A 26,971-nucleotide genomic window follows, 5' to 3' on the forward strand; every position below is an offset into this window, starting at 1 on the left:
CCTCTCTTTCACCCACCAAAGAGGAAAAGGAGGGGAAGAGACACTTTTCTACTTTAATCTTTCTTCTGCCTCCCATTGTTCCTCAAAGTTTTGTGGAGGGAAACAATGGGCTCCTTATAAGCTCACACTTCCACTTGGAATATACTGAAGGAGTAAATAGAACACACACGAATTCCACCTGAAGGAGAAATTGAGGGGGTTTCCCCCCTGCATTGGAATGTAACAAATATGTTGATGTCTTTTAGAAGCAGTTGTTTTATTTTGTATTTGAAACACACACACACACACACACACACACACACACACACACACGGGGTGTCTCTCTCTCTCTCTCTCTCTCTCTCTCTCTCTGTGTGTGTGTGTGTGTGTGTGTGTGTGTGTGTGTGTGTGTAAAAACACTCACTAGCCCAAGGGTATTGAGGAGTAAGTTAACATTTCACAAAGCTCTCCACAGCTGGTGATTATATCCCTTGCAATGTGTACAAAGACATTCAGAAAAGAAGCAGAGAAAGTAAACAGTATCACTTCTGGGGAAGATTTGGGGGTGGGGGGGAAGGAGGAGGAGAAGCAGATGAAATTTAATCTGGCAGGCAGCCCAGCCACCAACTTAAAACAATACAGAGAAGGGAAGCCAAAGAGGAAAGAAAAACAGAGGGGAAAGTGTGGAGAGACCAGCGTGTGCAAAGGGAGGCGGGGAGCCCTCCACAAAGGTTTCAGGAATCTTTGGGGGCCACTAAATAGCAGATTAGATTGCAGGACTAGGCTTCAGGGGGCTAAATTCCTGTCTCATTATATAATGTGTGTGTGAGCATTCTTAATTGAATTGGCAGAGCCCCCAGCTGTTTACCTCTCATTGGAAAAAATGAGAGGAAGGCACCGGGCCTTGAAAAAGGCAGACACAAAGTCGTGGCTTTGGCATCCGAGAAAACAAAGCAGAAAACAGCATTGTGTTGGCTTCAAGCTTTGCCCGTTTTTGTTTTAGAGCTAGTTTGCACTTAATGACTTGGATGTTACTGCTGTGTTAAGACATTTTAACAGGATGCTTACCTACAGCATCTGCAGGAGGCACAGCTGGGAATAGGTGTTGTCCCTGCTCATGCAGACTGAAAGGATGGTCACGCCTGCTACTGCCACCTCAGGGTTAGCATAGTTGTGATCTTACCAGCAGCACAATGACAGCTACTGAAACAAGTGTCAGCCCAACAACACTGACAGACCCTTCCAAGGTAGCCCAAGTAGCCCACCTACCAATCAAGAGGCCCGTCACAGATGATGTTCCCAAATTAGCCAGGCAGGAGAGTCACCAATTAGGGTGACCACTTAGGCATTGCCCCAAATGAAGAAATTCCTCATCAAAAAGAAGGCACAAGTTTGCACAGCATTTACATATGATAAATTATATGTAGTAGATGCAAATTTACAAGTAATTACTATAAATGAAATAGAAATGCAATATATTTCACCATACTGGAGAAAACTGTGACTAGGTGACCTGCGTGCCTGCTCACTCTGCTGTTCAGGCGAGTAAGAGGGGACATGGTAGAAGTTTATAAAACTATGCAGGAGTTTGGGAAAGTAGATTGAGAAAAGTTTTTCTTCCCCTCGCATAACACTAGAACTCACAGGCACCTACTGAAGTTGAATGTTGGAAGATTCAGGAGAGATAAAAGGAAGTACTTCACACTATGCATAGTAAAGCTATGGAACACTCTCCCACAGGAGGCACAATGGCTATTCTCTGCCTCCATGGTCAGAGGCAGAATGTTTCTGAATACCAGTTGCTGGAAACCATAGAAGGGGGGAGTGCTCTTGTGCTCAGGCCCTACTTGCCGATTTTCCACACACTTCTGGTTGGCCCCTATAATAACAGCATGATGGGCTAGATGCGCCATTGGCCTGATCCAGCAGGCTGCTCTTACGTTCTTATGAGAGAATCATAGTTGGAAGACCACAAGGGCCATCCAGTCCAACCCCCTGCCAAGCAGGAAACACCATCAAAGCATTCCTGACATATGGCCGTCAAGCCTCCGCTTAAAGACCTCCAAAGGAGGAGACTCCACCACACTCCTTGGCAGCAAATTCCACTGCCAAACAGCTCTTACTGTCAGAAAGTTCTTCCTCGTGTTTAGGTGGAATCTTCTTTCTTGTAGTTTGAATCTATTGCCCCGTGTCCGCTTCTCTGGAGCAGCAGAAAACAACCTTTCTCCCTCCTCCATATGACATCCTTTTATATATTTGAACATGGTTAAATGAGAGTGAGTGGTTAAACTTGGGGTGTCTGTATTAATTTCCCCAACTTCACTGCAGGTATTTTTGTGAATCTGTATGTAATACTTAACTGCAACGCATTCAACACTTCATCAGCAAATTATATGACTTGGTATTATCTGGCAGGGTTACATTTTCAAAAAGAGCTCTTGATTAATTCAAAATGGGTTCTATTGAAACCCTGTCCCATTATCATAAGTGGAACAAGGATGATAGCATTTCCTTTTTCTCATAGGGATTCTCCATCTGGAATCCTGTGCTTGGTTACTCAATGGAACTTATTTCAGAGTAGACATATGTAGGACTGCATTGTTGGTATATGAAATGTAGAAGACAGTGATAGATTGGATCATTGACCTGAAAAACACAATGCAGTGACCTAAAATCAACAAATATTCTGTTATGGTGGTATATTTTATAGGCTTTATTTGTGGTTACAAACTAAATATTTACCATTGGCCCTGCTGGCCCAGTAAGTTTTAAATGGCTCTTGGAGAAATCTTAACTCCTCCTCAGTTCCCAACAGTGCAGATGGGAGAGATGGGGCCTCTAGCTTATTGGAACTCTGCTCACCTTCCAAGATGGGTCTTGCTCATCAGAACACTACCAGGTCATGGTGACCATGATCTCAGTAATGTAGTCTGAGTCATCATAGCAATGGGAACAGGAGGAGGGAGAGCTGCCATGTTTTTGGATTATCCATCCTCACTAGAAAAAAAAGACAAAATACTTTTTTAATAAAAAAAAAGTATGCAAACTTCACCCAAAAAAGGTGATGGGATTATATCAAGCAATATACACCTTTAATTCATTAGGTACCTCAGCCCTCCTTCCCACCCTTTACAAGGATTGTCTTAAGCTTCACATATGGTAAGTAAAAAGCGGTGGTTGCTTTATATTGCTCCCATGATGCCCCTCACCAAGCATCGTGCAGCCCACTCCTGAAGAAATCCTCATTGAACCCAGAGGATTATAACTACTGATGCCAAGTGACAGGTGTCCCTTTTTTTGGCAACTTGTTGGGAGCAAGTGGTTACTGGTCAACTCAAAGAGCTAGTAGATGAAACTGACTGGATTGACTTCAAGCTGGATTCTGGCCCAGATTTGAACCTGGATTCTGGAATGTCATTGGTTGCCCTAATGAATTACCTGCAGTGGGAGAGACAGGAAGAATACAACCCTGTTGGTTCTGTTAGATCTCTTGGCAGTATTTGATACCATTGGTGATGGTAACTTGTCTCCCAACTTTAAACTCTGTGGGTTGGAGATTGCAAGTACAGTGGCACCTCGACTTACAAATTTAATCCGTTCCAAACGGACCTTCGTAAATCGAAAAATACGTAAGTCGAAGCCAATGGGGGGGGAAGTAAAACAATTCGTAACTCGAAAAAATCCTATCTAAAAATTCATAAGTTGAAAAAAATCCTATCTAAACCGCATCCAAAATGGCGGACGGAACTCTGTTTGTAACTCGAAACATTCTTAAGTCGAGTCATTCGTAAGTCGAGGTACCACTGTACTGTTTTTGGCAGCTCCATTTTTACCCTGAGGACTCATTCCAGGAGGTGGCATTCAGCCCCATGCTATCGAGTTTGGGGGTCCCTTGGTGATCCAGTCTGCCCCCCCCCATGTTGTTCAACATTTGCGTGAAGCCACTGGTTAAAGTCATCAGAGGATACGGTGTTGGGTGTCATCAATATGCTAATGATGCCCAGAGGGTAATTAGAGTATATGCATTCCTAGTATCTTTTTCCAGTGTTAGACCAGTGTTTCCCAACCAGTGTGCCTTCAGATGTTTTGGGACTACAACTCCCATCATTCCTGACCACTGGTGTTGCTAGCTAGGGATGATGGGAGTTGTAGTCCCAAAACATCTGGAGGCACACTGGTTGGGAAACACTGTGTTAGACATAGCAAGAAGTCAAACAGAAAGAGGTTCATAGCTCTGTGGCAGTGCACCAGCACTGCAGGTAGAATGAATGGCCTATAATCAATCAGGGCATCTTTAGTTTAAAAGATTTGGGAAAGCCTGTGGCCTTACTAAACAGCAGTAGGCTACATGGAACAAAGGTCCAACTCCATAGAAGGCAGTTTTATTTGTCCTTCATAATCCCCTTGATTACTATGTTAGTACCCTGTACATTAGGGACGCGGATGGCGCTGTGGGTTAAACCTCAGAGCCTAGGGCTTGCCGATCAGAAGGTCAGCGGTTCAAATCCCCGCGACGGGGTGAGCTCCCATTGCTCAGTCCCAGCTCCTGCCAACCTAGCAGTTTGAAAGCACGTCAAAGTGCAAGTAGATAAATAGGTACCGCTCCGGCGGGGAGGTAAATGGTGTTTCCGTGCGCTGCTCTGGTTCGCCACAAGCGGCTTAGTCATGCTGGCCACATGACCTGGAAGCTGTACACCACCTTCCTCGGCCAATAAAGCGAGATGAGCGTCGCAACCCCAGAGTCGGTCACGACTGCACCTAATGGTCAGGGGTCCCTTTACCTTTACCTTTACCCTGTACATTAAAATAGTGTTTCTGGTTGCCCCATGTTTTAAAGGGTTGCCCTCTGCTGCAAAATGTTGCCATACTTTATATCTGAAAAGTTGATCTCTTGCACTTGTCCTGCCAATATACTTATTATTTCTTGTTGTAGAATACCACAGTCCTGATCCATACTCAGGACTTTCCCACACATTATCCTGGCCTCACAGTTTTGTTTTGTTTTTTAATGCATACCATCAGTATGGAATTTTCAAAAGACTGAGACTTTAATCTCATTTCGATATGACCACTGTGAACTGGGCCTCCAAGGCCTCTCTTTGGGCTTAGGTAGCCTTGACCTTTGAACTCGTCTGACCAACATATCATGAGCTTGACTTTCAAAGACATTGTAGCAGAGGGGAAATTCTGAATTTGGGATATATTGCATGCACACTTTTCTGCCTAGAAGCCAACTGGCCACTGGGCTTTGCACATAAATAAAGGTGGACCTGCTTCACTCATGAATCTGCTACAAGTGATTCCAAGGGCAGGAGAAGATGAAAGATCTGCAGCTTTGATCTCTTAAGCTAAGGCTGTAAATTAAGGCTTTTCTTCCATGGCAGGGCCAATTTAAATGGACGGGAATAGCATATCTTGCTCTCTTATCTTGGGCTGGTTGCATCCAGTTTCAGGAATGAAAAAAATGCATGTTCAACTGCCCTCATATGTCTATATTCTCTTTTTGGAGGAGAGAGCACTGATTAATACCTCTAGACATCTCTCCACCTACTGCCTATTTCCCTGTCTTTGCTGCCCATTACATTAATACAGATCTGATGCCAGCAGTCAGCTGGGTTGGGCAACAGAAGCACCCACCCTTCGACCCACACCAGCTTTGCTGCCACCCCTTGCCCTCTCCTCCAGGGCCCTGCACAGCACATAGCTATTCTAGTGGCGGGCAGACAGATGGGAGAAGAAAATATGCCACAGATGTTTTGGGAATGGAATATGTGCACTGAAACTGTGTGTTTAGGAACCCTGCTGAGAGCTACCTGAAGTCTGGCACCAGACCTTCATTCTTAGATTGTGTTCACTACCCACAGCTTGGTCCAAATTCACTGAAGGTAAGAGGAAGTCTTCCATCTCTTGCAATCAGCTAAGGATCAAGCCCTAAGCACATACAGGGGACACGGGTGGTGCTGTGGTCTAAACCACTAGCCTCTTGGGTTTGCCAATCGGAAGGTCAGCAGTTCAAATCCCTGCAATGGAGTGAGCTCTCATTGCTCTGTCCCAGGTCCAGCCAACCTAGCAGTTCAAAAGCATGCCAGTGCAAGTAGATAAATAGGTACTGCTGTGGCAGGAAGGTAAACAGTGTTTCTGTGCACTCTGGTTTCTGGCACAGTGTTCCATTGCGCCAGAAGCAGTTTAGTCATGCTGGCCACATGACCCAGAAAGCTGTCTGTGGACAAACACCGGCTCCCTTGGCCTGAAAGTGAGATGAGCACCGCAACCCCATAGTCGCCTTTCTTTGGACTTAACCGTCCCAGGGGTCCTTTACCTTTTATCTCAAGCACATAAGTACTTCAGCCTCCAATACTCCCTGGGCAGGATTTAATATTTGATCTCTTTCCATCTACCACCAACAGCAAAAATGCTACCCATCACTTGTCCAACAGCACGTAGCTATTTAAAGAAAGCTAACGGCGATGAGAAAAGGCACAGTTTCTCCCTCAGGAAAGCTAGCTCTATTTTTAAAAGCTTAATGAGAAATAGAAGAAACTTGGGTTAGCCAAAAGAATGAAAATAAATGGGTCCTCTTCTCCCCACAGTCACCAGCTCTTTAGCTGAAAAATGCATGGTTTTGGTTTGCCTGCAGGTGATCACTTTGTATCGACTCAGACATTTTGTTGTTATAATCTAATCAAAAGGGGAGACATAGTGCCTTTTTTTTAAAGACAATATGTCTTCCCAGTTCCTCCTCTACAGTGTCTATTTCCTTAAGCAAGGAAGAATCCAGCCAGTGGTTTACATTAAACCTGTTGCTATAATTCTTTACCTTTTTCTTTCTTTCTTTTTTGTACCACGGGGCATTCAGGAGAGGAACCTGAGACACTTCAGCATGAGAGACACAACCAATAGGAGAGATGTACCCAAGACACTGCAGAAGTGCTACTGCTCATTGCCCCCAGTGCATGTGGAACTACATAGTGTAGAACACACACACCCCATTTGAGGGTCTTTCATGAATAAATCGGATTTGCTGTAGTTCCACTATGTAAGGGGTGGCCAACTCCCAAGAGACTGCGATCTACTCACAGAGTTAAAAACTGGCAGTGATCTACCCCCCCTTTTTGGGGTTCAGGTCAAGGTTGTTGAGCTTTTTTTCGGAAGGAAAGCCCTGTTTTTTGGGTTCAGGTCAAAGTTGTTGAGCTTTTTAGGGAGGAGGAATGCCACATTTTAGAGGGTGCAGGGCAAAAGTGTTGAGCTTTTCTTTAGGGGAACCAAAGTTGTTGAGCTTCTTTGGGGGGAGCCAGTGATCTACCAGTGATCTACCACAGATGTCCAGTGATCTACCAGTAGATCACGATCTACCTGTTGGACGTGCCTGCACTATGTGATGCCATCAGCTTTAGAATTCTGAAATCTTACACCCAGAAATTATTACTCTTATCCCATTTTGTTTCTGAAAATAATTGGGGAGATGAAGAGATTAACCTCCCATTAAACACAAAAAACCCTTTTTTTATACCTTTCTCTGAGAAGCTCAGATCAGCATAAGCCAAGGCAAGTTATGTTCATTTGGAGCAGATTTAATTTTTTCCCGGATTACATATGCATCAAACTTTGCAAGTTTTGGATTCCCTAACCCTTTACTCATCCTTGGTTGGCATGGAAATCCAGCTTGGACTCTACCTTTTCTCTGTGCCTCTCCATAAGAGAAGAGAAGACACTAGATTGGACTGGGACAGATAAGGTGGCAATGCTACTTCCACATCTCTAATGGTGGCACCTGTGTCTAACTGAGCAGTGCCATGTTAGATAGGGATCAATACGCATGGTGGCGCTGCTATATTTATAAGATAGCACCATCTCCATTGTCCTATTGAGATCTGACTTAGAATGACTGCAATGTTGGATCACACAAAACAAGGTATGATTGAAGGGAGTTAGGCAGGAATTCAGGACAAACGCTGTGCAGATTTATTTTAATTACCAGGCAGCCACCATGTGCCCAATAACAAAGCAACATCTGAATAAACGGTTACTGTTTCTAGATTCTTTCTAAGAACATGGCGTCTTGTCTTTCTGCTCAAATTAAAACTTCTCAGATAATACTGCTGTATAGTGTCAAACAGAAGAAATCCAGTGCCTCAGACAAGGAAAAGAAAGAGGCCCCGCACCCTCTAAGATTTCTACAACTATTTATTTACAAAAATGACAGTGCTGCTATGCGTGCTGTGACTAAGCCTCAGACCTTTTCTGCAAGATTGTGAGAAAGGTGTGTTTCTATTTTTCAGGGGAGGCCAACTTTTTTTGGTTGTAACAACAGGGCAAAGATCTTTAAGTGACAAGCATTTCAGAAAACCACTGGTTAATCCTTCCAAGAATATTTTAGAGATTAAACTGCAAAGTGAGTTCTGGAAAGCCATGCTAGTATTATATGTGCTGTGAAGATGTTTACCGCACACTCTGATCACATAACTGTGATCGATTTGTTGTAGCACGTACCATATGCTGGAGAGATACAGCAGACGCATAATCGGCCTGATATCATGTCATAAAAATGTGTAAATGCAAGCAGATGTTTGTGAAACAAATTAGCCAAAATGAGGTTTCATTCATATCATTTGAAATGCATAATTCAGTTACAGTAGGAACTGGCGCGGGCTTGTCTTGCTTCATTCTGAACTCTCTGTAACTTTCTGGGTCTGCTCCACAACCCACAGAAATCAATAACATGGATCACATTTGCTTCACTGGGGTCTGGAGGAGATCTGAGGAGATCAAAATTCCATTCTGAAGGATGTTAGTGCTTCAGTGTGGCTGGCTTAACATTTCATTTGGAACGCATTGTATAGGTCTGTTGTCATTGCTATTGCAGATGAGCCGAGCCATAACTGTGACCTCAGAATAAATTTAGCCATTTGAGGGAAACGGGCAAGCATTTGTGAAAGGGAATGAAATGTTGCTCAGCTTATACACCTTTGCCCCTGTACCTATAAATCAATTGACAGTCCAAGATACTGTGATCCTTGCTTCCTACATGAAAGGGATTTTCATGTGCGAGGCTTAAGTTGGTCTATAATGGATGTATAAATTCTACATTGGCTACAGTCTGCATTCAGTCTCTGTTCCATGCTCTGTCTAGTCTATCACATGTCAAAGACAGCCCTTGTCACTTTGGTGACGGAGGCAAAATATCCCAGTGTTGCTCCCACAGTGGTGAAAATAGAATAGTAAAAATAATGGGCAACACTACCCGCTAATGATATATTAAAATCTAATGCAGTCTTAATTGAAGGACTGCATCTGTTGTGCATTAACAACATTTACATGTGGCACAAATAGGCTCCAATGTACCTTTTAGCATTTCATGGGGGTGGGTCTTCTAGCCTTTATGCTTCCCCATGTGAAAATTGGAAATATGCCTCAATGGCTGTGTGTGTGTGTGTGTGTGTGAGAGAGAGAGAGAGAGAGAGAGAGAGAGAGAGAGAGAGAGAGAGAGAATCTTCTCTATTTGGACCAATTCTCTGTTCTATAAAAAGGTAAAGGGACCCCTGACCATTAGGTCCAGTCGTGACCAACTCTGGGGTTGCGGCGCTTATCTCGCGTTATTGGCCGAGGGAGCCGGCGTAGCTTCCAGGTCATGTGGCCAGCATGACTAAGCAGCTTCTGGCAAACTAGAGTAGCACACGGAAATGACGTTTACCTTCCTGCTGTAGCGGTACCTATTTATCTACTTGCACTTTGACATGCTTTCGAACTGCTAGGTTGGCAGGAGAAGGGACCGAGCAATGGGAGCTCACCCCGTTTCAGGATTTGAACCGCCGACCTTCTGATCGGCAAGCCCTAAGTTCTGTGGTTTAACCCACAGTGGCAGCACCACCCGTGTCCCTTTTCTCTGTTCTATAGTTTCAGGCAAATGTTTTATGTGGTTGTTTTATCCCTTGTATCTTCACTTTGGAAATCAGGGGTGAATTTCCAAATGACCATGGTTGATGCTGCTGGGAGCTCTATTTCCCTGCACACAGGGTACCATGAACATGCATGTACCATCATTACAAGTTAGGGGAGAAGTTTGGGGGAACAGACAATTCCCCCTGCCCCCCCCAAAAAAATGCTCCTAAAGAAAGGTTGCAATTGCTGAGCCCATTCCTAGTTAAGCTGAGAAGGGTTTGCTTACTACTAAACTGAACTGAGGAAAGAAGGCAATGCAGATTATTTTCCTTATTGGAATAATAAAAAAGAAAAACTTGCGTTATTTGCTCCCCTGCAGAATTAATGTTATGTAATCAGTAATTCAGGATGCCTTCATAAAATGATTTCCAGAACTATCTGTTGGTCTTGCTGGATTTTACCTAGCCCATAGTTTCTCCTTTTACTTCAAGCTTTTTTGGACTCTTGAGATTCTGGTCATTTTCTTCAGTGTACACACTGTCTTTTTTTGATCTTTAAGCAAAACATGTGTGGTGGTGTTGGAGTCACTCCCTTGTCACCACATTGGTGATGTCGGGCACACATGGATCCCATCTCTGGCCAGCCATGGCTTCACTCCATGAACTCCACAGGCTTATCGCATTCACTATGTCCTAAATGTCCCCACAAATGCCAAAAATAGTAAAGGGTAGTCAAAGGACAGTAGGAAAGAAAAACTGTTGCAGCTGCACTATGCTCTTTAGTCAATATGTATTTTTAAATTTGTGTTTTAATTATATAATGCCCTGCTCTTCAGTTCTGAGGGACTGTAATATGAATATGTGTGCATATTCCGAAACAATGGGCTAGAGCTAAGTTAAAATTGCTCATCATTTTCTCTTCCCTTTCGGGATAGTATTGAAAAATACTATATATATTTTTTGCAGTTTCCCTACCCCATGTCACACACTTTTACGTGTATTGTAAATACAGTGAGAGTGAAAACAGTTGGTTGCAGCATACCTCTGGAGGAGCTCATAACCCAAACAGCTTGTTGCAGGTTAAGGCTGACTCCTAGCTCAGTCCGAAAGATAAGTCTGTAATGCAAAATATCACCTTGATAACAGGATATACTTTTATGGATATTATTTGGCTCTAACATGCAACATAAACTGGGGCGGACTTTGTTTAAGCAGGTTTTTATGTTTAATTCAGTCTTGAGCAAATTATAAGGGTCTATACCATGGGAAGCTGGAAATCAAAGTGATCTGGGGGTAGCAGAACAGAGGCTTGCCCAAAGGAAATTGACAGTTTTTAACCATTTCACAGCGGGTGGCACTGTGGTCTAAACCACTGAGTCTAGGGCTTGCCAATCAGAAGGTCGGCAGTTCGAATCCCCGCGATGGGGTGAGCTCCCGTTGCTCAGTCCCAGCTCCTGCCAACCTAGCAGTTTGAAAGCACGTCAAAGTGCAAGTAGATAAATAGGTACCGCTCTGGCGGGAAGATAAACAGCTTTTCCTTGTGCTGCTCTGGTTTGCCAGAAGTGGCTTAGAAATGCTGGCAACATGACCTGGAAGCTGTCTGAGGACAAACGCCGGCTCCCTTGGCCAGTCTGCAACTGGACCTTAATTTCAGGGGTACCTTTACCTTTACCTTTTTTAATCTATTCTAACTAGGATCTGCAAAATGATTGGTGCAAATGCTTTCCTTTCTTTGCATCATGGATGTATTTTGCTTAATAGATTTAACTTCTAGTCTACTTTCTTGGCACACAACGCTTTGCCAAATTAAGAGTTCAATGCTTCTCATATAATATGCAAACTTCAGATCTGAACCCAGGATTTCTGAATGTTGAAAGCGGTTTCAGGCCTGTCACTCTGGCTTGAATCCATTGTTATACAAAAGGAACAAAGGCATAAAATTAGATTCTGAGCTAAACATCTAGTAAATGCTAGACGAAAACTAGATTCTGCCCTGTCTCTTAAGTCAATAAATCAATAAACCATGGCCACCATATGCTTTTAACAGGAAACTAAATTAATCACATTACATGAAATGATATAAAAATTACTCTGATAAGAAGCCCAATGAATGCATCCATTAACATGTAATAGTGGTTCATTATTTAGAAATTCTGCTCAAGTAGTCGTTGAAACAACCCTTTGAGCACAAAATACTAGGAAATTAGTGTAGCTTATAAGGTATTTTAATCTCATTATTTAAAGAGCAACATGCTATTGGAGACTGTGTTTTAATTATAGGTTTTTAGCCAGTATTATGTCTCCTTTATAGATGCTAAAAAGTGAGTGAAAATAAACATATGAGACAAAAAGCAGAAACATAAACCCAACCCCTTCATAGTATTCATTATTAAAGCCAGTAGCCAATCCACACACATTATTTTCCCTGCATGATCAGGATTGCCTTCCTTCATACCTGAGGAAGTCTGTCATGACAATACTCCATCTGAAACTCACAACTTTTTCAGCTATTCTGTGGGGAAGGGAGGGGAGGGGGAGTATCATACCCTACAATGGAATGCTGTAAGAACCACTGTGGCTGGGATAAAGACAGGATGATATGAAACCACTGAATTATTCACCACAACTAGCTAAAGGTAAAGGTACCCCTGACTGTTAGGTCCAGTCACGGATGACTCTGGGGTTGTGCGCTCATCTCACTCTATAGGCAGAGGGAGCCAGCGTTTGTCTGCAGAAGCTTCCAGGTCATGTGGCCAGCATGTCTAAGCCACTCCTGGCAAACCAGAGCAGCACACGGAAATGCCGTTTACCTTCCCACCAGAGCGATACCTATTTCTCTACTTGCACTTTGACGTGCTTTCGAACTGCAGGAGCTGGGACTGAACAACGGGAGCTCACCCAGTCGCGGGGATTCGAACCACTGACCTGATCGACAAGCCCTAGCTCTGTGGTTTAGACCACAGTGCCACCCGCGCTGTCACCACAACTACGTCCCCCTAAATCATGTTGTCCATCAGGGGCACTGGGGGGATGGACACGGGGCCTTGGCCCCCCCAAAAAAATTCAAGGAGTGGGTTGGGCCCACTGAATATTCTGCAGCAACATGCATATGCCATGTGACGTCCTCACATCACTAGCACATGTCACACAACATGCACATGTCACATGCTCAAGCTGCACAGTGTGCCCCTGACACATCAGCACATCTTGCGGCATGTGTGCGTGATGTGAGCCCTGCATGCGACGCTGGCCCCTTCCATCATGGGGGAAAGCCAGCGTGCCTGTTGTCCATGATCCAAGATAACAACAACTCAACCACTAGCTCCACAGAATCTTCCTCCCAATCATATAGTGTTTCCTTATCCACAGCCAGGGCTGGTAAGGTGGAACAGTTGAAGAACATAAATCAGAGCAACTCCTGGAGCTCATTGCTCCACTCTTAGATTTAGCTGAATAAGATGAAGAAAACAGGACTGGGAGTGTTGGGATTACAAATATACAACTGCTCAGTTGGCCCCTTTCTTAATGACTATCATCTGGGTGCAAGGATGGCAAGTTGAGAAACAAATTCTTTTATGTGCATGGAGCAAAGGAAAGCCCTAAAGCAAGCATACCAGCAGAACAATTAGATGGTTAATCATACTTCTGTCTAGGGGATTCTTTCTTCATTTTTTCTACTTCAAAGAAACAATGATTTATAAACAATGTTGTCTCCCCTCATGAAATGACTCACTCTTCGGCCCACACTGGGGTTACCCGTACACTGCTTCACATTTCAGGGTTACAATATCAAATGTCAGGACATACAAAGATACATTGCTCAAATTCCAGCGTGAGAGCTGCTCATTAGTGCTTCTGGGTTGTGGGTTGTTTCCATAATTGTAATGAAGATTTACCAAAGCGGAGTGTTTGTCTAAGATCTAGGGAGTTGGAAACTCTGGGAGTTGACTGTGTTGTCCACTGTAATGAGCCAGGGTCAATCACAGGTAATGGGTGTTAGTTTGTCAGGAGGGTGTGCAGGAGCCAGGCCCTGTGACCAGTAGGGCTTCGCAGGACTGGGGCTTTCCTAAGTTTGTTCTGAAGAGGCAAGGTGCGGCCGCACAGGTGAGGCTGATTGGTAACTCACAGCACCTGGTGGCAAGAGCCGGGAAGGGATATAAGGCCAGCATTTCCCTTTGGCTCTTTGCCACAGCAACACGCTTCCTGCCTTGGGCTCCTTGCTTCCTGGTCCTCAGACCCTTAACTCCTGGTTCCTGACCCTCAGACCCTTGGCTTCTGGACTCCCGTTCCTGCTCCCACCCTGCTGTCTTGCCCCAGGTCCCAACGTCCTCAGCTGGGACTTTGACCCCCCCCCTTAAACCAGACCGTAACATAGGTGAAATTTATCCACCTTGCCTCTGCATCCCATAAATGAATCTTGCTGTGTTATTTTCATGGTACTATATTTTGGGGTAGAAAGAAGGAAGAGTCAAGACAAGAGCTTGATTTTAACAGGGGTTCTTTTTCCGTTTTTTGAGCTTATTCAGCATTTCATCCATCCCATCAATATATAAAGGCGGTCTCATATATTGGAACCTAGGCAGCTGCTTCATGCAGAGTCAGTCCATTAGCCTAGTGTTTCCCAACCTTGGCTTTCCAGCTGTTTTGGACTACAACTCCCATCATCCCTAGCTAGCAGGACCAGTGGCCAGGGATGATAGGAACTGTAGTCCAAAAACAGCTGGAGACCCAAGGTTGGGAAACACTCCATTAGCCTATCTAGCTCAATATTGCCTACACAGACTAGCAGAACTGTTTCCCGGTCCTACCTGGAGATGTCCTATATTAAACCTGGGAAATGTCTGCATGCAAAGCATTTGTTCTACCACTGAGCTACAGTCCTTCCCCATATAACACCATTCAACTTGCAACACGCAAATTAAGTTTAGTTAGTTGCAGCTCTGGATCCCATTAATTTCAGTGGAATGTGCTGCCCAAAATAAAGGTTTATTTACCCCAATAGTTCATAACAACTTCTAGTTAGCTAACACATTGATGCATCTATATTGCATCAGTTGTGACTAGCCACATATATATCATCCTGTCTTTGCCCTTTAAAGTGTTTGTTGAGTGATCATAGAATTGTAGAGTTGGAAGGGACCCAAGGGCCATCTAGTCCAACCCCTTGCAATGCAGGAATCACAACTAAAACAACCATAACAGATGGCCATCCAACCTCTGCTTTAAAACTTCCAATGAAGGAGAGTCCATCACCGTCCGACGAGTTCATTTCACTGACATACAGCACTTACTATCAGAAAGTTCTTACTGATGTTGAATTGGAATCTCCATTCTTGTAACATGAAGCCACTGGTTTAGGTCCTACCCTCCAGAGCAGGAGAAAACAAGTTTGCTCCACCTTTTGTGAGATAGCCCTTGAGATATTTGAAGATGGCTATCATATCTCCTTTCAGTCTCCTCTTATCCAGGCCACACATGCCCAACTCCCTCAACCATTCCTCATAAAATGAGGTGGTTGATGGTGGGAAAAGACTGGACTCCCTTCTATGAATAATCATTCCCTCTAATTCTATATTCAGATGGACCCGTTCTGGTCAAATGGGGACATCCACCAACAAAAGGGAGGTCCCAGCATACCCAGGGGATCAGTAAGGTATATGCAAATATACAAGACTGACACAAGTATACAATATGGGGACAATTGCTCTCCAACAAGGGGCCAAAAAAGTGAAGAATTAAGAAAATTAGAAATATGCATGGCCCGGGTAGGAAGGCTTTTTACTGACTTTGGGTGAGTTTCTGCCTTTTAAGATGGAGCTGTCATTTGCTCCATCTTAGGATGGCTCACTTATAAGCCCACAGTTTCTCTACAAGGACACAAAACATGCCACTGCAAACACCAGCATTGCCTTCTTCTCAAGCAATGAGAAGTTCCAGAAGCAACGCTACAGAATGTTGGAGGGAGGGGGATAAAAGAGCGCGGACTTAAGGTGCCTTTGTAATGTCTGTTTTATTTACAAATATATGGCAGAACATAAGTGGAGACAAACAGGCACTTCTTACAGCAGGCAGCAGGTCCCCAGAGAGCAACTTGTACCATGGCTGCAACTCCAGTTTCAGCTCATTCATGTCTCCCCCTCTCCACTGAAAAACATCTGCATAAGTGCAAGTCTCAGACTTGGACCCCCTGCAGGTGGATTGCCCATTCAGGAAACATCCACAGCCATTAAAGAAACATTAACTTTCTTTTGCCAAATCCCTGACTTTCATTAGGTGACACTACAGGAGAAACTATAGTGGCAGACTCGTTCACAGTACTCCAACAGCCAGACTCCCAACACTATTATACCACCCTTGCCTTTGCCAGTTGATGCCCAGTGGTCTTGTTAAGGCCTTGTTGTCCAATGCTGTGCCCCATTTATTTCCCTGGCTGTTCTAATCTTCTCAGCGCTGTTTACTTCTACTTTGGTCAGTGCTCTGGGCTATAGGGAAGAAGGCCTGTTAACTTTGATTTCACTCTGCTGGGCCTCCCTTCATTTCCCGGACACTTTTTGAGGCATTCCCTTCATGACCAAATCTGGGCTGAGTTCCCAGCTTGAATTTTAACTTCTGCTTCAATATATTTCAAACGTCAGCTGCTGTAAATTATTCTCTGACAAGGCCGCCCTCTTGCATTTTGGCACATTTGTTCATAGGCTATAATATATACTTTCCCTATCCTCTCCTTCCCTTATGCAGCTGTCAAAGAGATGATTAAAATACTAGAATCCTGAAGCCAAAGAATTGATGGGCTAGTTCAAACGCACACACAACTATTTGGCACTGTTGCCGCCTTCAGGTTAACCAGGTCGCATTGCTGAACTAACTATCAAACAGGCAGGATTCTCCTGTCAGGGTCTAGAGACTGTGTTTCATAACTCTTTGGCCCACAGTCTCTCATCTTCGATATATCCCTGGCCTGCCCACTTCCTTCCTTCCAATAGTGCATAGATCATGTCCTACTTTCCAGTTCCCTGGACCACTGAAGCCCTATTTGTGCATTCTCCTCTCACACAATTGCAGCTGCATGAGGGAGAGAGCAAGGCCACACGCAGTGTACATGCAAAAGACTCCCTGTGTGATTTAGAAACCTAATCACACACCCAATATGTATGTGTCCGTCCCCGTCCCCCCACCGAACATGTGAACAATGAGGGGAAGCAAGGATGCAATGCCGAGGGTGGGGCCAGGGAGCACAGTCCCACTCCCCCCCCACATGATTATGATTATATAGTTATAATTGTGTGATGGAAGAAAGCCTGAAAAGGACTTAAAAACAAAGTTGTAGCTAGATGATATTGCGCCCCTGGCAGAACCGTCCCGATTGCGCCCCTTAGCCACAAAGAAGTTAGCTCTTCTTTCTGCCTCTCCTCCAACTCCCCCCCCCATTCAATTCACCCTCTTTTTAAAACCTTTTCTTAGGAGTCAATAATCAATATTTTTATTTATAGACATATTTATGGACATATTTTTAGTTGATTTTGCACACCTACCCCCTTGCCTGCGCTCTGGCAGGGGCCCACCTCACCACCCCCTAGCTATGGCCCTGATCTCAAATAAATTTTCTGAATGTCAAGGAACTCAGAGACACATCAGAAGAAAACAGATGGTTACTTTACGACGACTGTCAGTGTTCACTGGAATAACAGCAAAATAGGGTACCTGTATGCCTATTTGGGGGGATTGTGGAAGATTTGCAATATACTTCCACCCTTTCCTACTTTTGTTTTTTACTTCCATCATTCACACTTTCCTGAATTAACTATGGTGTGGGTTTTTTTTAAAAAAAAATTGTTTTGTTATATATGTTTCTGTATTTTTATATTTCTTACAAAAATGTAAAGCAGCGAATAATAGAAGCAATCAGATCTACACTATGAAAATCAGTTGTCCTTAAATAACTTTCTTTTTTTAACTGAACTCTACTCTGGCAATGAATTGCTCATTAAAAAAGCTTTCCCAAGGTCTTGCCCATTTTTCTAAAATCTAAATGAGTAAGCAGTGTGGATGTCACTGCAGAGGAAACTCCATTAAAACAATCTTATGAATGGGAGTGGGGTGGAATCACACATTATTCTAATGCACTAACAAAACCCTAACAGATGCTTCTGTTAAGGACAGCTGCTCATAATTTAGGCCCCATCTGCACGATAACTTTAAAGCGGTGTCATACGACTTTAAACAGTCATCGCTTCCAACAAAGGATTCTGTGAATTGTAGTTTTGCTAAGAGTGCTGTTGGTCACTAGGAGACCCCTGTTCCTCTCAGAGAGCTACAATTTCCAGAATTCTCTGGAAACAAAAATTGACTGTTGAGCCACTCTGAGAATTGTAGCTGTGTAATCACTCTTAGGGACGTGGGTGGCACAAGGGATGTGGGTGGCACTGTGGGTTAAACCACAGAGCCTAGAGCTTGCCGATCAGGAGGTCGGCAGTTCGAATCCCCACAACGGGGTGAGCTCCCGTTGCTCGGTCCCAGCTCCTGCCAGCCTAGCAGTTCGAAAGCACGTCAAAGTGCAAGTAGATAAATAGCGGGAAGGTAAACGGCGTTTCCGTGCGCTGCTCTGGTTCGCCAGAAGCATCTTTGTCATGCTGGCCACATGACCTGGAAGCTGTACGCCGGCTCAATAACGTGAGATGAGTGCCACAACCCCAGAGTCGGTCACAACTGGACCTAATGGTGAGGGGTCCCTTTACCTTTAATCACTCTTAACAAAGTACTGTTCCTAGAAGCCAATACTATCCAAAGTGGTGTGGCACTCCTGCCTTAAATGTATTGTGCAGATGGTGCCTTAGGGAAGTATTCAGGGCCAAGGGGTCTGGGATCCTTGCCCTACCCATAGTGTTTTCTATAGCCATTTTCTGAACACATACGTTGGGGTACACAGTGTCTACTTGCTCCCCTTGAAGTGGCTTTTCCCTATGGGAGGAGTGAAGAACCTCAGGCCCAGCAGGCAAATATAACCCCCCTCCCACCCACTTCTCTATCTAGCCCTCAAAACTCTGTGCTGGCCAGACTCTCCCAGGGCACAACCCTCACTGGCCCTTGTCCTTTTGTGCTTTTACCTAAATGGGATGTATCCTGGAACTGTAATAATATACCTTGCTTTCCTGCATGGAGGGTAGGGAGTGGTTTGTGTGTGTGGCTGTACCAATGTTTGCTACACACACAGCCCCGTCCTCCCCATAGGGGCTAGTGGTGCGTGACGCCAGGGCGCCGGCCTCCCAAGCGCACCTGCAGGGTGCAATGAGCCACTAAGCCCTATGGCTCCACCACCACCAGGTTCACGGAAGAAGCCTTGAGGCTCCGCCGCGGTCCTGAGGGGAAAGGCGGTGAAGGAGGAGGAGCAGTGCTGGGTGTCCCGTCCCCCTCAGCAGCCTGCCAGCCAGTATCGCCTTGCCACTTCGCGATGGAGGGTGGAGAAGCGCGGAGGTGAACCGGCACCGAGCGGCGGCGGAGAGAGGAGCTTCCCGGGGATGCAGCATTGGCGTTTCCCTCAGCCTTGCCTGCGCGATGAGCCCCACTGCCTTTTCCCACAGCCCCACGCCTGCTGCTGCTGCTGCCACCTCCGCCTCCCCATCCCAACCGCCATCTTCCAGCCCCGGCGGCGGCGGCGGCTCCTGCCTTCGTTTCCCTCCCTCCCCAACGGCGCTCTCCACCCCAGGCTAAATTTTGGGAAAACACACACACACATTTTTCACACCACTTTTTATATGTGTGTAAATTCCTCCTGAGTAGGTCTTTGAACCTTACTGCATGAATTTTACTGCTTCTAGGGTCTTCTAGGCTCAGTCCAGTATACATGTACCCGGAGTGGGGTGGGTGTGTGCAATTCCTGGCCATATGGCAATCTGTCTGAACCTGCCCCACCACTCCACATACATACACAGAGAGAGAATTAGAATAGATCCATCGGCACTGCTTCTTTTCTGCAACCCTGAAATGACAGTGTGCAGAATACAGTGTTTCAACCTTCTATGCTAACTGTCTGCAGAAATTTCATACTGTTTTCTATTCATTCACTAACCAAGATTGGGCTGTAGCAAATAAACTGGGCCGTGAATCAAAGGGGGAGAAGAGCTTATTTAGAGAACTGCATGTAGGCTGTCTACCATACTCTTTTACTTCGCAAGATACATATCATGTCACCGAAGATTTATGCCCTGCATGGCTAAATCTTCCTGCCCTGCAATCCATTAAGTTGGGGGGGGGGCATCACTCTCACAGCTTAATTAGAAGCCCCTTTCAGAGATAGGAACTGAGCTTGGAGGATGTCTTCTGACAGTGCATGTCCTTAGAGGCTGATTCCTTCTTCTCTTAGATCCTAGTTATATCACTTACTCCCCTTCTTCTGCCTCACTCCCCAGCCTCACCCAGCTGAGAATTTGCACCTGTGAACCGCTCTCTGCTTCCAATGTTTCCTGGTAGCATGAAGTTTCTTAGCCCATCTGGCTTGGGGGGGGGGGTGAGGTACAGGTCATTTTGACCCTCTGCCCTATTTTTCTGCAAAAGTATGAGTGGCTCTGTACCCTTTGGTTGATGCTGTCTCCTCCTTTGCCCTCTCCCATTTTGGCTCCCATTCTTACTCACTTCTTTGCTGTCACAAGGAGGGAGCAATACAAGAAAGACCATTCCTTTTGCGGGCTCCCTCCTGGTTTGGAATGCATGCCCCAAAGGCAGAGAACGGGAAACCGGGAGGGGGATGAACCTCACACAGTAAACAAAAACAACTTGAGTCCTCCAAAATCTTTGAAAATACTTTTGTCCTTATTCTTTTCTTCTGGGGAATTTCTTTTTTCTTCTTTGACAAGAAGCAAAACAAGAGAGAGAGAGAGAGAGAGAGAGAGAACAATTCATAAAAAATATGTTTCCTGTTTTGGTGTCTCACTCAGCTGTTCAACTCCATACCAAATCAATTTATGCAGGAAATAGCGTGGCCTCTGTTTTTCGTTAATGATAGCTGTTTAATTCCAATACCAACAGCTAATTAGCTAGAAGGGACGATACAATGCAACCTCATTTGTGTGCTGGGCAGAGAAAAGGGTGGGGGGGGGTGTAATGCCAAAGATATTCAGATAACCAACAAATCAGATTATTGAAGGCTCATTCAACAACAGTTGAAGGTATAGTCAGCACAGGGGCAGTTTGGGTAACTGGGGATTTTGGATTACCAAAGTTGGTATAATGACAGGGCCAAGAAAGACTCCACCAAGTCCAGAAATGGGAACCTTTGGGACTGCAGCCTGCTGCTTCATGTGACAAGACTAAGAATTGCAGATCAAAGTCCCCATGCTTCACTGTGACTCCAAGTACACAGTATTGAATCCTGCTGGTCTGCTCTAATTCATCTTCCCCTGCTTGCTGGATTATCCTCACAAACACAGATCTAAATGTGTAAGAGCACCTGAGGTGAAGGGAAACTGCAAGAGACAAAAGACTGGCATGGGAAGAGTTAAGCACTCTTTAAAGCTTCCATCATTTATTTGCGGTCAATCACATCCTCCTGATGACATCTTTGCTATCAATGTTTCCTTACTTAAGGTTGCCTGCTGTGCAACATGCAGGTCACACTTCAAATGGCAATCCAGCCAGCAAGACACATTAAAGTGCCACTGGAGAGAGGGAGCCAGGTGCATAATCTGCCCCAAATCAATGAGCCTCTGACCAAAGCATCTCCTAAATGGGGGGGGGGCCAGAACAATGCACCAGCATCCTGGGCTCATCAAACCCTACCCTAAGAAGTTTCTAAAACACACACCCTTATGTATTTGCGCAGATTCGGTGTGTTAAAAGGAGAAAAGTTGTCAAAGACTCCAGGAGGTCTGTTGCACAAGTGTGTTGGAGAAATGGCATTGCCTTTAGGAAACCTTGTCTTACTCAACTACATTTATGCAATAAATTGTAGAAGAGCCCAAAATGTAACTAATATGCTGTATGCAAGCACAAATAGAACCTTAACAAATAATAAATAACTTGTTCCATATGTGTGGCTCTCCCAACAGCCACTAACTATACACCCTCCCCCTTCCCCACCACACACATATAAACACACACATTCTGGCTCTAACGTAAGGAATGCACAAGCTTTCTGATTTGCCAGCAAAATTGGGAGGCCAAGAGGTTAAACAACGTTCTTGGAGTATTATGAGGCCAGACAGAGATGTCCACAATCAGCTTGTAAAATTACTCAGAGGTTTCCTTACAATCAGGCGGTATATACATTTTGTTACATGAAATAAAAACAACTCTGCCCTGCCCAGGCATGCCCACGCCACACTTTCTCTTCTCTTACAATTTAACGTTACTCATCCAGATTATCATGTGCCACAAACAGGCCTTCTCAGGAGCAAGCAATGAACACTAGACCAGATGTGCCTACAGGCAAGGAATAGCAGGATAAGAAGGGGGGGAGACGGGATAGGATGATCTGAGTATTATTCCTCTAGGCAAGGCACAAATGGTGACTAGATATCATTAATGTAATCATACGAGGGACACTGTGTGAGGAAAAATTCCATTGGTGGGGTGGGAGGTTAAATGCAAGCAACATGTTAGCCACAGGGTACAGCAGAAAATGCACAGGTGGTTAAAGAAGTTTGAGACTGCAAGCTATGTGACCCTCACATTGAGGATTAGTATAGTAGGAACACTCTGCAGATCCACAGTAATACTTCTATAGACAGGTATGGAATTTCCCTGTAACCTGCAAAAAAAGGGAGCATGTTTTAGCAATATTTGTGGCAGTTACTTTTTATGCCTTGTAACACTTTTGAGAAATAGTTGTGAGGTTTGAAAGACAGGTATGAGGGGTCACTTGCCATTCTTGAATGGTACCCCTGCTAAGAAGTGGTGAATGCTATTGAACTCAAATCCTTCTTGCGGGATTCCCAGAGGCGTCTTATTGACATTGCTAAGAACAGGATGCTGGACTAGATGGGCATTTGGCCTAATCTGGTAGGGCTTTTCTTTTGTCCTTAAGTTCACAACAGGAGCCAGTTTTGAACAAGAGACTTTGCAGCTGAGACCCAAAGTCACTAGAATTAGGCTCTATGTCTAATTCTATGAAATTTAGGGGCATGCAACTAGCTGCCACCTCTTCCTCAACCACTCATCTCTCTCTCTCTCTCTCTCTCCTGTCACCTGATGCTCTAAGAACTAATCAGAAGATATTTCACTGTAAGTCACAGTGTGGCCTTGAAAACATTCCGCATACTGTACAGGAGCTGCTGTCACAATAGCAATTTCTCTGGTCCCACTTCTAGCCCTTTAACATAGAAAAAGAAGAGGAGGAGGAGTTTGGATTTGATATCCTCCTTTATCACTACCCTAAGGAGTCTCAAAGCGGCTAACATTCTCCTTTCCCTTCCTCCCACAACAAACACTCTGTGAGGTGGGTGGGGCTGAGAGACTTCAAAGAAGTGTGACTAGCCCAAGGTCACCCAGCATCTGCATGTGGATGAGCAGAGGAGCGAACCCGGTTCACCAGATTACGAGTCCATCTACTGCTCTTAACCACTACACCACACCGCCTCTCATATTTCCATGCTGATTTTTTTCCATGGGACAGATGTGCAGTGACTTCACAACTGCCACTGGATGATGTGCACCACATTGTTATTTTGAGATGAAGCCAAGGTGGTAGGATTCAGCTAGTGGTAGAACACAATGACCATTATCGTTGTGCTCTTGTCTTCTAGCAAAGGTTTCTGGGTCATACTGTTCCTGAACTGTGAAGCTCGACTGACCTCACAATTCTATTTTCTTAGGTCATGCCAAGGCAGCAATTACTGGAAGTGAGGATATGGCCGAAGATCATAGTAGAATGTAACATTTTGGCTGATGGACAGCAATGGGTGGGAGGAAGCAATAAGTATGGCACCGTACAACAACAGAGATGCAAACCACTTAGACAGAACTGGTCCATCATCAACCAAATTCCTTGGCTCAGTGTGTTGGCAGGTCAGCCACTGAAAATGTGAAGGTTTGGGAAAGGAAAGGGGGAGGCAGTACTTCTTCACATTGGACAAGAAAGGTGCAGGTGGCAGCGGCGGCGGCTGGGACTGAAAGGGACTCATGACAAACCTGTACAGTACAACTGTTTTCAAATTTTGCACGTGTGAAACTTGACAGATTTAACAGTTGGAGAGAAAAGTAGAATTTTACAAGCTGCAAACCTCTTTGTCATATGCACAAGCACTATTCCTAAAAGGCTTGTATCCTTGAGAGTCTGCATTTGGTTTGCATACATTCAAAGTCAAATATTCCCATGAAATCTTTCTCACTTACATTTCTGCAGCCCCCCGGCCCAACCTCACCACTTGTTTTACCCTGCCTTCCTTTCCTTTTTCTATTGTGGCATTCTTCCTTTATTATCCTATATTATTATAGTCATGCCTAGACGCCCCAGTGGAGATTAGGTCACCATAATATGAGAAGCTATGCAAACACATAGTAACACATTTGTTGTGCCCACAGGGAGCTCACAGTTTAGAATGGAAAAGAGTATGAGGTAGGAACAGAAAAGCTCAAAAAGACTCCACGAGGTCACCACAAAATAGCCCCAAGTTGTAGTTCAGGGCTCCCCAGCCAAACAGACCACCCCACACTTTGCTTCCCACTGGGCATCTCTCTCCTCTGCCATCCATTCTGCAAGAGGCAATTGTGTGTGTCTACCTGAACTGCCCACGGCAGCAGCGCTGAGGGCTGCCTCCCCTGCGATGCCTCTTAGGCAGTTGTCAGGTTTGGATAACCATCTCTAGATTTCCTCATGGAACGTGCTGTTCCTCTTTGTACTATTCCTGTTTGTACTATTAACCCTGATTTTCCACTGCAGTAAACAATAAAAAGGCAAGACAGATAGCCCTTCAGACCATTCCAGCTGGGCAAGATACACTAGAGCCATTATCCATCTTTGCTCTCCCCCTCCCCATTTGCAGCCTCATTTTCTCAAAGTTCTTTTCTCATCTTAAATTTGCCATCTCTCTCCCTCTCCCCAATGTATGTTTCTGCCTGACGAGTTGATTCACTTTGCCATTTTTTCTCTTTCACACGTTTCCCAGCAGAAAAGAGAATCCCGTCCAGTCACCCCAAATGCCACTGAAATGCATAGGCTTATTCCAGCCTCCCAAAACAAGACTTGAAGTACTTTGTATCATGATGGTACCAATACTAGAAAGAGATGGGTGACAGAAAACACGTCAGTTTCCCGCACAGTCGTTTCTCCGTTACTTATGTCCCTTTTTGCCAACTCTACTTGGCCGAAGAAATTAAAAGGCCAGGATTACCTCATCTTTCTCTTTTATTTACATTTAAGGCTTTTATACAGAACACCTAGGGCTGTTTGCAGTGAAACTTTAAGTTGCTAATACAGTTGCTAGCATTTAGCCCCCTGCTCCACGCTGGAAACTTCAATGGCATGGTCTTAATGGGCTTTTTTCCACTGTGGGCCAAACTATATAAGAGATTATAGTGGGGTGGTTGGCTGTCACCAGGAACATACTATGCCAAGTGTATAGTTACCCCTTCCTACTCCATAATGTAGAGCTTGTCAAGGTTTTCTACCCTTTTGTAACTGCAGTTAACCTATGTGCTAGAATTTGTGAAGGAGGCAAACACTGCGTCCATGCCATACTTCAGTGTCATTTAGCAACATGGGTATTTAGCAACATGGGCAGATATTTCGTTACTGCCACCAACAACATAGTTCATGCTGACTTGAAAGTAAACATAAGCTCCGGGGGAAGACCTGCTTTAAGACCTGGGAGCCACTTGTATGCCCAAGCCAAGCTCACTTTGCTAATCTGGGCATGAAACCCTCTCCATGAAAGTACATAGCCTAACAATCCAGGTAGACTTTTTCATAAAACACAGCTGAAAACAGAACCCTTTCTTAGACCAAACTCTTATTAAAAAGAAAGGAAGCTTACTATGGAAAAGAAGCAGATAAAGTAACTTAAATATATCCAACTCTACCATTCTATGCTTCTATGCTGACTAAATACAAAAATGCTTATGTGATGCCTTCCTAGCCTAGATATGGGAATATCAAACAGAGGGCAAAACTTACATACACGTTCTGAGAGTCTTTGTTTCATGCCATTTTGAAATGGCAACAGGCACATGTTCCCTGGGCTCCGAAGAAGCACCACCCCAATAAGGTTGACACAGAAACCAGGAAGCCAAAAGAGAGATGGGGAACTATCCTGACTCCTTTTAAACCTCAGAATATTCAGGATGGAGAAGAGGGCATTACCCATTCCCTGTGACACAGACCAACCAATCTCTCAAAGGCGGGGCTTGTAAAAAGCCAATCAGGAATGCCTATACTAATATGGTTTCCCATTCTCCATACTAAAGAAGGTATCAGGAAGAAGGCCAAATTATCATCTCTGGGTCAGCCTGGCCAGGAATTACTCATACCCCATGGCTGGGGAATTTCAACCTAGCAACACATTAATAAAAAATTTTAATGGGAAACACCCAGAAAGTTTCAGTGTGTGTTTCTCCAGAAGATCACAAATTTGCAGAGAGGAAGACTAGAACCAATATTCCACTGGCTCTAAAGTGTTGTCATTGGGAGATTCTGTTAAAAATGGGTGCCTGGCCATTAGGCCAATGGAAGTCAAGATCATCACAGAGCTTACTTCATGTCACGATGTCATGGCATTCTGCGTCTCCTGCATCTACTCCATTCCCATCTCAGACTGCCAACCATGTGAGGGGGGCTTGGGTCAAAAAAACACAGAATGTCCTGATATTGCAGTATGAGGTCTTATCTACTAGATGTTATAGAAAAGAAGGGGAGAGAGGAACTAGACACTTAGTTGCTGTTTTCTGTGCTCGCTTGCCATGTCTTCTTTGGCTCTGATTAAAATGTCCACAATAATAATTTTAAGAATTAGAATTCCATGCTCGGGAGCTATCCCTATACTGACACGGCAGAGTTACAGAACAGTGTGACCGGATCTGGCTTACAACCTAGCCTAATGTGATTGTGCCAGCCCATTGCTTTTAATAGCCAAGCTGATTTCATTCTGGGTCACCTAGAAGGCATCAAAGGAAAGTGCAGGTATTGG

At 44.6% G+C, this 26,971-nt stretch overlaps 1 long non-coding RNA gene across 2 annotated transcripts; it reads right to left on the reverse strand.

Moving 5' to 3' along the window:
- Positions 1 to 1,318: 1,318 nt before the first annotated feature.
- On the reverse strand, positions 1,319 to 26,190 carry LOC132592348 (uncharacterized). Of its 2 annotated transcripts, none has more exons than XR_009557819.1 (3): positions 25,967 to 26,190; positions 2,722 to 2,976; positions 1,319 to 2,625 (listed from the first exon to the last, which is right to left on the reverse strand). It is a non-coding gene; the product is annotated as an uncharacterized LOC132592348 (long non-coding RNA). The 2 variants fall into 2 exon arrangements; XR_009557818.1 differs by having other exon boundaries at positions 25,963 to 26,190.
- Positions 26,191 to 26,971: the final 781 nt, after the last annotated feature.

Source organism: Zootoca vivipara, chromosome 1, assembly GCF_963506605.1.
Source record: "Zootoca vivipara chromosome 1, rZooViv1.1, whole genome shotgun sequence".
NCBI classification, from domain to species: Eukaryota; Metazoa; Chordata; class Lepidosauria; order Squamata; family Lacertidae; genus Zootoca; species Zootoca vivipara.